Consider the following 13679-nt stretch of genomic DNA (forward strand, 5'->3'; position numbering starts at 1 on the left):
TTATTAGTGTGTTTTGCCTGTGTGTATGTATGTCTGTGTGAATGCATGTCTGTTGGACCCAAGAAACCGGTATCACAGATGGTTATAAGCCAACATGTGGATGCTGGGAACTGAACCCAGGTCCTCTTTAAGGGCAACAAGCACTCTTATCTGATGAGCCATCTCTCCAGCCCTGATAAGGCACTTTAATAAGCAATTGATGAGACTATGTCGCTTTCATTACTTTATTGATTGGTTGCATTTGAAGCCGGTATAGCATCATACAGATGCCTATCCATGTATATACTTCCTTGTCTTTGTCCATCCCAATTATCCTCCAATCAATCATCCATCCACAAATCCATCCGTTCATTTACCCATCATCCACTTGTCATCTGTCTATCTGCCAGTCCCTGTATCTGCCCACTCAGTCATCCAGCCAGTCCTTTGGCAAGATGTATGTTTATTAGGCGCCGAGAATTTGGAGGTGGACGAGACAAACTTCCCTGCCCCGAAGCTACTTACTTTCCAAAAGAGGAGACAGGTTAAAAGGAAAGTAGACAGTCCGGTTGTACGCAGACTCACACTGGGGGATTTCCAGAGCCCAGAGGGAAGGGTGCTCACGGGAATGGATGGCCTATGATGAGCTAACTGAGAACCACTGATCACACACGTTCATCTGTGAACGTACGCAACTAGCATCCAAGGCATGGACATCTAAGGGACGACAAAAGGAAGCGAGTATGTCTGACAGATGTAGAGTTTATACAGCAGCCATTGCAAAGTCTCCTTCAAATCCCAGCTTCTTTCCTCACTTAGATGGGGACAAAGTGTCAGGGCTGGCAGACTCCTTTGAGTCCCACAGGCCTCTATTGGGTCCTCTTGGATGCAGGGGCATGGCTGGCCATCATGGATCTTGTCTGTGTTGTGTAAAACACATCTGGCTCGGTGGGAGTGGCTCATGCTAGCTGCCAGGGGTATCCTGGGGAACATCTCGAGTTTCTGCCTCATACATTCCAGAACTTGGAGAAAGACCCTTGCATCTGAACCTCCTTCAGCCCTCGTACATGTCCCAGACAAGGTGAGCTTTCTGGGTTACTCTGCAACCGATGATTCATTTAAAACCCGAGCCCCATAAAACCTCACAAACAGTTTTTCTACTCTGCCCCCTCACCTTGTGGCTGGCTTCAGCTGTCACCCGCCTAGGTAAGCCTCCCTTTGCCGACCTGTGTGATGGACACTTCCTGGGCTCACTGTCCACTTCCTGTTTCTAGTGGCTGCTCACCACTTAAGTCTCAGTTCCCCATGTGTCAGGTGTGCTCTGCCCTTGAAGCTTTACAGGATGAGATTTTTTTCATAGTTGACTACATGGGTTGTGTTAAAATAGCAGCCCCCACCCCCACCCCCCATCCCAGAATTCACGCCTATCCAGGGTAAGTGTTACAGCTCTGAGGGGGAAGGGTCTCCCTGATGGAAGTGTTGCAGCTCTGAAGGGAGAGGTATCCTGGCAACCGGGAGTCAAAGAGTAGCACAGAGTCATACTGCACAGCAAGCCTCACACGAGATTTATTAGGGAAGACACAGAGAGTGGCTGCCTCGGTTTAGCTGAGAAGGAGGAAGGAACTGAACTGGAGGCTGGCCTTACATAGAGTTTTGCAGGTTGGGGATTAGAGTGGAATTATCTTTCTTTTTTTTCTTTCTGTTTATTATTATTATTGTTGTTATTATTAAATCTTTTATTTTTTACAGCCCAGATTTTATCGCCCTCCTAGTCCTCCCTCTGCCTGTTCCATGTTCCAGATCTCCTTCCCCCCATCTCCACGAGGATGCTCCCACCCTACCAGACCTCCCCACTCCCTGGGGCCTTCAGTCTCTTGAGGGATAGCTCTGTCTTCTCTGAGTCCAATCCTGGTGGGATTTCAAGTTCTGAGTCTGGGGTGCCCCCAGAGATTAGGTGGATTTTGAGCTCAGGGATTGATGGGTTCCCGAGTTCAGCGTCGGGTGGGTTTTCAAACCTGGGAGTGAACTCTGACCTTTTACTCTACACCCAGAACCCCCGAGTCTTCACAAATGCAGGTTGTGAGGGATCTTGCTGATTTGAACAGTGGGTTTAGAGGTGGAAACAAACACAGTGACTAGTGTCATTGTAAGAATCATGGGGGAGCAGGGGACAGTGGTACCCAGCCTGTGAGTCTGGCACTCAGAAGTCTTAGACAAGAGGAAGGCCCAGACTTAAGGCTAGCCTGGGCTACACAGACTCCCACTCCCACCCCAAACCCAATGGGGGGGAAATACAGACTACAGAAGCAGTAAGTGTGAAAATAGAGAAAGAGATCAGAGGGATATGTCTACCAAGGACAGCTGTCAGCCACAGGAAGTTTGGAGAGAGAGAGAATAGGTTCTCCCTTAGCTTCCAAAAGAAACCAACCCAGCTGAGACCTTCACTTAAAATCTCTGGATTTCTGTCCTGCTGTCCGAGACCAGCTCGGACATCCAATTTGGGTCCCCCAGAGCTGGAGCGAGGATTGAAAGAAGGCAAGTTAGTTAAAGTTGCAGCGCGACTTCGGCCCGACTTAGGGCCTAAGTCTCATGGCCGAAGCAAAGCTTGGCTTAATTGTCTCTTTTTAAATCACTTTAATCACACACACACATACATACACGCATACACACACACCTGTGCACGCGTGCCCTTCCTAGCTCTGGGCTGCAGAGAGAAAAGTAACTTGTCTTCTCCCCACTCCTGGCACAAACACAAGGCTTCCTGTATAACGAGCAGTTGATATCCGCTCATCAATAGATGGACTTCGGAGCCAGGCATCATGGGAAGCTGGGTCAGGGAGACTTCTAGTTTAAGGCCATCTTATGTCACAGAATAGAGGGTGCATGTGGGAGCTGGCTGAAATAGTTTTTTAAATGTCATCTTTTTTGTTATTGTTCGTTTCGAGACAGGTTGTCTCTGTGTAACATCCCTGGCTCTCCTGGGATGCTTTCTGTAGTTCAGGCTGGCCTTGAACTCACAGAGTTCTGTCCGCCTCTACCTCCCAGGTACTGAGCTTAAAGACATGCACCACCGTGCTTGTGATCCATCTTGAGATTTATACGTTGAATGTCCCCTTCGCAGGGACACAGTTTCTCCAGGTGAACTTCTACTTGAGTATCCCAGGGGGTTCTCAAGAGACATCTGAGTCACTATTTAAGCTGAGATCCGGGAGGCCCAGACACCTCTTTTCCTAGTCACTCCACTGATGCCCTAATCTGGGCAGAAGCAGCGGGGGGGGGGGCAGCTCAGTCTGGTGGGGACTCCTTTTATCTCGCTCATCTGAGCTTGTGACATGTTATCTACCATGAGGTCAGTAGCTTTGTGTTCTGTGTGCTGACCTCCTAAAAGGCTGTCTTCCAACTAAGCCATGGCTGATGCTGGCTGCAGGACTCATTCCTCAAATGGTGTCCCCGCCCCCCTTTATTTTTTGATTCTTTAAAAACACATGAGGTGGGGCGCTTACACTGAGGCCGTGGATCTCAACCCCTGCAGGGCTTGAGTATCAGGTATTTCGAATATCAGCTGTTTACACGACGATTTGTAACAGTGGCAAAGATAGTTATGAAGTAACAATGGAATAGTCTTATGGTTGGGGGGGGGTCACCACAAAGTGGGGAACTGCTTTGAAGGGTCAAAGTGTCAGGAAGGCCGAGAACCCCCGCACTGAGGCAACCATGGGGTGGACAGAGGACAACTTGTAAGGAGTTGGTTCTCTCTGTCCTCCATTTGGAGGCTGGGATCAAACTCACACAGTCAGGTTTGTCAGCAAGCACTTAATAAGCCCTCTGACTGGCACTGGTTTTTGTCGTTCTTGTTGTTGTTTGTTTGTTTGTTTTGAGACAAGGTCTTTCTCTGCTTTGGGATGCACCAAATAGGCTCGTCTCCCTGACCAGGGATCCACTCGCTTCCTCTAAGTCACCTTCACGCCTGCAACTTTCTTTTCAATGCGGGTGCTGAAGACAGACCTCAGGTCCGCATACTTAAGTCTCACCGACTGGGCCATTGTTATAGCCCACGCCCAGGTGTTTTATGGAAGAGGAGAATGACTGAGACTGACTGTGAGCGAGAAGCTCCTTCCTGCCAGGCTGACGGGTGAAGCTGAAAGCCTGTTGCTCATGCGCATAGATTAGCAGTGCTCACTTTGCACCTCGCTCTTCCTTCGTGCCCACAGTTTAGTTCTGGGTCAAGTCGATACCACTGCCAATATCGCTTTTGGGCAGTAGCTTAGTCAGGCGTCAAAGATCAATAGTCGCTACTCAGAAGGTCAGAGGCTCCCAGGGACTTGAGAAGTGTTTCTAAAAAGGGTCTCGGTGAGTAATGAATTGAGCTGTCAATTCAGCCAAATCCCCGGTTTAATTTCTGTTCTCAGAATCGACCACATTTCCTGTCACGTCAGTGATCTCCCTCCCTTGCTCCTCTCCCTCCTCTTCCTCTCCCTGTCCCTCCTTCCCCTCTCCTGACATGAAGCCTTGGCAGCTGTGTGTGTGTGTGCGCACGAGTTCGTGTGAGCTGACACACGCACGTGTAGTGACTGAAAGGAGCATGTCAGCCAGGCTGAACTCTTGCTGTCTGGCAGGAAGAAAAAGCCTCCCACCCCCAGCCATGTAACCCCTCCTTAGTCTGATGCACATATAGGGATGGAAGGACCCTTACTGGGAGAAATCCTCATTTTCCTCTGACCCTCGCCATCCACCTCAAGACGTTGTTCATAGCTTCTGTTCTGTCTCCCCGTGAGCTTGCAGCGTTGTGGGTCAGGCAGCTTTTCACCTTTGCTCTTGAGTAAATAGGTCAAACAGACATAAAAGTCACGTAACGAGCACATGTCAACCCAGACAAGAGGAAGATAACAAGAGGGACCTCACGCAAGCTTTTCCCTCTTGGCTCTGTTTAATAGATGGGGACATGGAGAGACACAGTGACCCAGATGGTAATGAATCTCTGACGGGGGCGGAGGGAGAGAAGAAAATGAAACTGAAATATTAACCAATGGGGCCTTGGTGTCACCTGATTAACCAAGCACGAGATCAAAGACACCCATTCAATTGTCATGATTAGTTGCTCCTTAAGACTTCTGAGCGAAGTCATTGGACAATAAGTCTCCAAGAGTGATGAGGCCAGTTCTCACCTCATGGAGACAGATTCCTAATGGACGATACAGATAAGGAAAACCTTTTGAAATGTGGGGTGGTGTGTGCCCAGAACAGAAACCGCTGCCCATCCCCCTCACTGGGGTGCTTTCAGGATGAGCCCAATGTAACTGAACCTACTTGACTCGACAGCTTAGGGAATAGAGCTCGCACACCCTTACACCCTTAAGTGTTGGTCCCCAAAGGGAAAGGAGAAAGGATCTGTGCTGGGCTGCTTGCCTTCTGTCCGGTGACTTTTGAGGGACACCGGGGCTCGAGGAAGAGAAAGGTGCTTTGGTAAAAGCAACTAGGGAGGCAGAAGATGGTTACAGCTGCTGTCTGGTGGTGACGAAAAGCCCAGCTGCATGGAAAGTTGAGTTTACCTGGGCTCACAGTTTGAGGGCATAGTCCACTGCCTCAGGGTGTCTGAGGCCACCGGCCTCTTGCAGCCTTGCTGTCTCACTCCCACCCCTCTTCTTCCCCTCCCCCTCCCCCTCCATGTGCTCATGGCCGGCCTCTACTCCTCTATTCCTCTCTCTCTCTCTCTCTCTCTCTCTCTCTCTCTCTCTCTCTCTCTCTCTCTCTCTGCCTCTACCACCCTCTTAACTCTCCCATGACCTGAATAAACTCTACTCTGTACTATACCGTTGTGTGGCTGGTCCCTCAGGGGGAATGGATTCCCAACATGGACCCCCCCCAGAGGCATCTCCCTTGCCCCCAGGCCTCGCCACACCTCCATGGGCCATATGCCCCCACTCTCTCCATCCTTCCCCTAACAAGAAGAGTGCGCATGCTCAGCTCCGTTCCTTTCTATTTGGTTTGGACCTGCAGCCTATGGCATGGCGCTGCCCACATTTAAGATGGTTCTTCCCACCTCAGTTGACCTAATTTTAAAAATCCCTCACAGATAAGCCAAGGCGTCTGTTCCCATGGTGATGCTAAATCCTGCTAAGGTGCCAGTCAAGGTGAATTGTCATAGGCCCCAATGCTGAGACCTTAAAGGTGAGCCTTAGCCAGGCAAAGGAAGGGAAAAGTACTTCGGGATCAGCAAATGGGTAAAGTATATTCTAGAATACTTGGCATGGCCCAGAATGCTAGCGGGGAGGGAAAGGAACATGTGGGGGATCCTTCTAGGATGGCATCGTCCAGGGTGCTGCTGATGGAAAACCATGAGAAGTCCAGGAGGCACAGAGCTGTCCCAGCATGCCTTGTGATTGTGCATGCACATATATGCTCACAGTGGGAATGTGGGAAAAAGATTTGCCCAGGACTGGACTCGTCTCCAGGAATCTTATTTGGAAACTACAAACCAACGAAACTAGACAGTTGAATTCATGAGTGGGGCAGGGGGAGAAGAATGAATCCCAAGTCACTACCTTCACCCACTTTTTGTAGTGGACAGGAAGACTGTGTATCATTTATCTGGGTGTTTGGACATTAACAGTGTTCTTAGGAAAGACTCAGTCACCTTCCCATTTAAGAGAAGGCGATGTGGAGGCCGAACTAAACCGTCAGCCTCTTTAAGTCACCTCTGTGGTTAACACCTCCCAACCCTGTCCCCCCAACACACAAAAGCCCTAACAGATGATTTTTAAAAACCTAGTCCCCCCCCCCCCAGCTTTTAAATTATGAATGGAACAAAGGTGGTTTTTATTGCGGTCACATAGCAGTTTAGATAGTTGCCACCGAGAGCCATCATGTTTTCATTTTTAAATTCTTTGGAAATGAAGGCTGGGCATGCTTGCAGCCTGCAGTGTAGTGTCTCTGAGTGAGCGCTTTCCAGTGCCCTCTTTCCCTAATTCTAATACACATAATTTATGCATCGGCGAGTTGCTTGGCTACTGCCTAGCTGTGTCTTAATTTGTACTGATTTTCTTGTTAGCAGCCTGCTGCAATGTTTGGCCTCCTGTTTCCAGCTTTGCTCTACAATGTATCTGCAGACTTTAATGAGGACCCCTGTTGGCGAACTGGCCTAAGACTGCCCAGATAGATTTGGGGAAGAACAATCAAACCAAAAAAAAAAAAAAAAAAAAAAAAAGCTTCCCAAATAACAAGGCCAGCTTAATGTTTGTTTATGTTTATTCATTAGTCTCCACCAAATGGACCTGGTGGTCTGGAGGGAGGGGATAGGAAGGTGACATTTGGGCCATGTCTTAAAGCTGTGTATTTTAGAAGTTGGAGATGGGTACTGGCCAGGCTTCTTAAAGACCTCACCAAACTACTTAGGTTTTCTCATTTGAAGTTTTTTTTTTTTTGTTTTTTTTTTTGTTTTTGTTTTTTTCATGTACCAGATATTGCTGAAAGGGCCTCACCCCACCAAGGTGGTGCCTCTCGGGTCAGAGTCACCATCCGAAGTTCCTTCTGTCTAGAATCCACAATCTGTAAAGGAGCTCAGAGCTACATCTTGCGGGGCATACGTGTGCGCTGTGGTGGTTTACAAGAAGGTGACATTAATACGTTCACAGGGACAGAAGTTATAGAGGGGCAAGCTGGAATAAGTTAGTCAAGGTATTTTCTTCCCTGGCCCAGTTTGTCATCTCCGACTGACAGAATAAATACATACAGCGTGTGGCTTAGGTGATTATTTCTCTCTGTGACGGAGTCTGAAAACTCGCTGAACTTCTTTGGAGGAACACTTCCTGGTGCACACACTGGAAGGATACCATGTGCTTTCTGTGCTCTCCCGGCAGAGCTGTTCACCTTCTCAGTGGTCTGCCAGCATCCTGAGGGTGGGGTGCCCTGCTGTTTCCAGGTTTCCATTCTCCATCAAAGACCCAAGTCTTCACAACTGTGGCACAAACCAGCTCAGCCAGCACACGAACAAAAAGGAATACAGGGTCAGCTCAAGGACTTTGCCCAGGAGCGGGGCTGTTTTCGCTTGCCCATCCTCTCTCAAGTGCCTCCATGAGACAGGAAAAGTGGCTTTTCCTCTCCCAAGGCCTCAGCCTTCTGCGTTGAGAATCCCGGGAGAAAGGAGTTATTTCCCGTTCTGATTCAGAAAATGCTAGGCTTAGCTTTGCTGTGTTTTATTTTGTGGTGTTTTATCGGTCTGTAGTCCAAGCTAGCCTGAAACTCACCATGTAGTCCAGGCTGGCCTTGAACTTAAGGCATGCCTCTAGCTTCAGCACCCCAACAGCATGAGCCACCACCGTTGGCCTCCAGTTTAGATTCTGAATAATCCTGTTTGGGTCACGGACTCAGCGAGGTCAGAGGGGGCTGTGCTGCTTGATTGGCACATGTGTGTATGTGCCCGTCAGGGCGGGGCAGACACCTGCAGATCCAGGAGTCATACGGAGGGTAGGTGTGCTGGCTGCAGTAAAAAATACTCAGGACTCTAACGCTGATGGATGCTCCAGCTCCTAGAGTCAAAGCCAAGGCTAGCCCTCCGGGGTTCAAGCAAAGACTGCGAAAATGATAGGTTTGTGTGGATAGCTAGGAATTTGAAAGGGCAAGAAAGGGGAGGAGCTGAGTTATTCTTTTAATCTTCCTTCCTTTTAAAGTGTATGCTTTAGTTTTTCAAGCTTTTCATAGTGTATGTATTATATATGCTGAACACATTCCCCCTCATACCCCCGTTTTTCTTCCATGGTCCTGTTTGTCCCCCTAAACTAACTCTTTCTATTTTTCTTATCTGGGAACTATAACAGAAAAAAACAAACAAACATGATGTTTGTCTTTCTGTGATTGACTGGATTTGCTTAATACGGTTATTTCCAGTTATGTCCATTTTCTGGCAAACATAACTTTCTTCTTCTTTCTTACTGAAAAAAAGTTACATTGTGTATATATATGTATGTACGCATGTGTATGTATGTATATATATATATATATGTATGTATATGTATGTTTGTGTATAGAATGTATATGTATGCATGTATATATGTATATGCATGTATATTTATGTATATATGTCTGAATGTATCTATGTGTTTTTGTGTATATGTATGTATATGTATACATGTGTGTATGTATATTTGTGTATATGTATGATATGTATGTTTATATATATGTATGTAGGTGTATGCATGTATGTATATGTGTATGTATATGTATGTGTATATATGTATGTTTATGTATGTGTGTGTGTATATGTGTATGTATATTCATATATTTATATTGTGTCTTCCTCATCTGTGCCTATCTTTTTAGACACCTAGGTCAAATCTACAACTGGGTTATTGTGGAAACTGTATAGCTCACTTTACAAATTTGCATATCGCCCTTGGAGCAGGGGCCATGCTAATCTGTGTTGCTTTAGTTTCAGTACGTGTGCTGCTGAACTAAGCGTTTTTCTGAGACACGGTGGTGTCCTGTAGTCCAGACTCACCTTGAACTCACTGTGTTGTAACCAAGGATGCCCTTAAACCTCTCGCCCTCCTCCGGCCTTCACCCCACACGTGGCAGGCATGCTCCATCACACTCAGTTTGTGGGCTTCCTGCATAATAGGCAAGTGCTGTGCCACTTAGCTCTGTCCCCATCCCATCCTTTTGTCTCACTGGGTGGCACACCTTTTGTCACAATTGGGAGGCAGAGGCAGGCATATCTCTTGAGTTTGAGGCCAGGGGGTCTACAGAATGAGTTTCCAGGACAGCCCCCCGACCCGAGGCAAAGACAAGGTCTCACTGTTGCACTGTTTGGTCTTGAACTTCGGTCTTTCATAATCTTCCAAGTAGCAGAGACCATCGTGTAAACCTGAGCCACTTGCCCTCATAGCCGTTTGTCCCCTTAATGCTTTTGAGTAGCTGGAAACCCTAGAAGTTGTCCCTTTCCACCCTGCAGGCTGGACAATCAAGGTATTCTGGGCATGCTCCTGCATGTGCTGGCGGAGTTCCTCGGCTTCTTCCGGCTTCTGCTGGCTTCAGGCCTGCTGGACTGATGGTGACCTCACAGGAATCTGTCTCCCTTTTCGTGTGACATCCTCTCTCTCTACGTGTCTGGGTCTTTGCACACTGTCCTTCTCTTGCACCGAGGACCAGTCAAGAAGTCATGTCCAGGGCTGGAGAGAGATGGCCTAACGGCTCTTACTGAGAAAGTTTGCTCACTGAAGCCTAGTCATTGGAACTGGAAAAATGGAAAGAAAAGTAAAAAAGTGTGCATGTGCATGCCTTTATTCTCAGGACTTGGGGGGCAGAGGCAGGGAGATCCGAACGTTTAAGGCCAGCCTGGTCTACAGTGTGAGTCCCAGCATAGCCAGGGCTACATAGAGAAACCCTGTCTTAAGAAGAGGAGGAAGAAGAGGAAGAATGGAATGGTATCCAACTCCACAAACTGTCCTCTGACAGCCCCCTCCCGCAACAACAACAACAACAACAACAATAGTTTTTAAAGTGACTTACTCGGCCAGGAGTGGCCCTGAATTCGCAGACGTGTTGTCTAGGGAGGTGCACAGAGGCCTATCTGTAGACAGTCCTCTGAATCATATTCCTTGCTGGATCATGTCACATTGACTGGCTAGTGGGGCTCTGGTATTTCCATTTTTTTTTTCTTGGGCACTGTGAATTTTTGTGCAGCGAATCCTACTGTGCTGGCTGTAGAACCAACACTAGCAAGCTGGGGCCATTCCATTCAGAACTCCATATTCAAAGCGGAATAAATCCCAGGGCAGCTGATGCTCATGACTTAATGTGCGTGAAGTGCTTGGAAATGTGCCCGGGATTAGAAGAGGTGTTTTGTAAGCATCTGAGGTGAGGGTTATGAGAATAATCGTGAGGACCACTTGGAGTGTGAGCTAGGCGGGTCTCTGTACGTCAGTCTCAAGAGGGAAGGAAGAATGGATGTTTGTTTAGAGGTAAAGTTTTGAGCAATGGATGAAGCTGTTTGAAAATCTTAGGACAGCTATTCAAAGTTGCCCGCAGTATCAACATCCAAGGCTTTCCTCAAGAGTTCGAGCCCTGGTATCCCAATGTGTCTGGGCTGCAGGAAGTATTTTAAATAAACTCATGCTTAGAAATGTCACCGAAGGCATGTAGATACCAGGGGAAGGAAGGGCACAGGAACATTCTCCTGAGCCCCCAGGAGACTGAGGGACCAGAAGGGAGGTATCAGCGGGATGGAGCTCCCTAGCTATGAGTCCAGGATCCTCCCGGAAGATCTAGAGGGAGAGCCTCACCCAGTTTCATGCAAGCTTGGCAGTGTGCATCAGCACAGCCACCGTCCCTGACCTCATTCTGTCTCGGGGAGGCATCATAGGAGGCATCGTGTGGCCTGCTGCCAAGTGTGGAGCTTCAGAACTGGAACATGCTTCCTGACCGGCAGGCCTGGGATGTCACAGCGCAGCTGCCTTGCTCCCTGAGCATGTCCCCTCTTTGCTGTCTGTCACTTTAATAAAAATGCTTTCATGCTGGGGGAGATAATAAAGCTGAGCTGATAATATGTTTGAGTTTGGTCTCTAGAACCCATATTTTTAGAAAAGCCAAGTATGGTGGTGATCCATGTTTGTAATCCCATGTGCTTGAATGCATGCAGGAGCAGGTACATGTACCAACATGCATACATACATACATACATACATACATACATACATACATACATGAATACATATATGAATACCACACACACATATACAGTTTTAGGGACAGGCGTGGTGGCATGATCCTGTAATCCCAAAATTCAGGAGGGGTAGACGGGGTATTGAGATTGGGCTAGCTTGGGCCACATAAAGATTGGCAGGCTAACCTACACTACACAGTAAAGAGTCTGTGCCTCTTTTCCTTTTTCAAAAAGGAGTTTGATTGGGAATTAACCTGCCTTTGGAAGGAGCCGGGGTCTCTGTAGTGAGAAAGACTTTGTTATAATGTAACAAAACCAGGTAAATTATAGTGTAGACAACACAGAGAATATTGGCACATCCAACCAGCATGTATCTCATACTCCTATTTTGGTTACTCCCATACAGGGGTGGGGAGGGGTCCCCCAATTTGTGAAGTAAGAGAGCTAGACATTGCCTTGCACTGGAACCGGCATAACCGACTGCCTCGACCTCCCCATAAGTACTGGGCTTCAGACAGCAGTCATTTTGTTGTGGCTCAGGACCCACTTTGTCAGGCATTTGTCACTCTCAGTTATGTTGCTGAAAGTCACTGGATACAATTCAGCAAGCAGGTGGTCAGCTTTGTTCACAGGGCTGCTGTCTCCACGGTGATGACCTCAGCTGAGGTCACTGACCAGAGAGCATCGGCAGACAGCCTTTCCAGCATGGCGGTCTCTTGTTGCCCCTACTTTTCATATGGCGGCTCACTGAGTGTTTTGAGAGAGAAAGAGTAGAAACAGCCAGTCTTGTAAGGCCAGGGCCCAGAGCCTGGCAGCCTTGCTTCTGCATTTTTATCCTATTGGTCGGAAAAACAACCACTGTCCCAACCCAGGTTCAAGGGAGGGGACATAAATCCCACCTCCCAAAGGGAGGTGTGTCAAATAGGTGGCCAGCTTCAAACTGCCCTAAGTAGAAAAGCAAAGAATTCTGGTTCCATGCTGTCAGGAATATGTCAAAGTTTTGTCATGATTGCTTGGAGGCTGGGGAGCCAGCTCCATGCAGGATGGCACACCATTTGCTTTTTGTTCTTTCTAAAATATCGTACTTAAGGGCTGTAGAGATGGCTCAGCGGTTAACAGCACCGACTGCTCTTCCAGCAGTCCTGAGTTCAATTACCAGCAACCACATGGTGGCTCACAACCATCTGTAATGGGATCCAATGCCCTCTTCTGATGTGTCTGAAGAGAGTGACCAGTATACTCACATAAATAAAATAAATAAATCTTTTTTTTAAAAATTGTACTTACTAGTTTATTTAGGCTCACAGCTTCAAAGGGGACAGCTTCATCATAGTTGGGAGGCACCGTGGCAGCAGGGCCTCTGTTGGTGGCAGCAGGAGCTTGACACTGGACTGTTCACATCTTGGCTGTCCAGGAAGCACTGGACAGTCTAGAAGAAGGGTTGACACAACCTTCCAAGGCTCACTCCTGGGGAATCTATTTCCAGAAGCCAGGACTAGTATCTACAGAGTGTCTCTCAACCTTCCTAAGGCTGCGACCCTTTAATGCAGTTCCTTATGTTGTGGTGACCTCCAACCATAAAGTTTATTTTCATTGTTACTTCCTAACTGCAATTTTGCTACTGTTAGGAATCTTAATATAAGTAGTTTCGGAGATGGAGGTTTGCCCAAAGGGTTGCAACCCACAGGTTGAGAACCATTGCTCTACCATCTCCACCCCTTTCACAAGCTCACAACCTCCTCAAAACGTGAGCCTATGGTATACATATATACACAAAAAGCTATTATCTAATATATATAAATATACATACACACACACACACACACACACACAAAAGCTATTAACACAGCACAGACCAGCCACTTGAAGGCATCGGTAAGAGGAACGTTTTGTGTGTGTGTGTGTGTGTGTGTGTGTGTGTGTGTGTGTGTGTGTGGTGTTTCAGATTGAACTCAGGGTCTTAACATGCTAAGCAAGGGTTCTATGGACCCAGTGCTTGACTGTTTTTTTTTCTGTTTTGGAGACAGAGTTTCATTGTGTCCCC

At 47.6% G+C, this 13679-nt stretch overlaps 1 protein-coding gene across 1 annotated transcript in view; it reads left to right on the forward strand.

The window, feature by feature from the left end:
- The window catches only part of ARSG (arylsulfatase G), a 116858-nt gene that overhangs the window by 50017 nt on the left and 53162 nt on the right, over positions 1-13679 (forward strand). The window lies entirely within an intron of this gene.

Source organism: Micromys minutus (assembly GCF_963924665.1).
Source record: "Micromys minutus genome assembly, chromosome: 10".
NCBI lineage: Eukaryota > Metazoa > Chordata > Mammalia > Rodentia > Muridae > Micromys > Micromys minutus.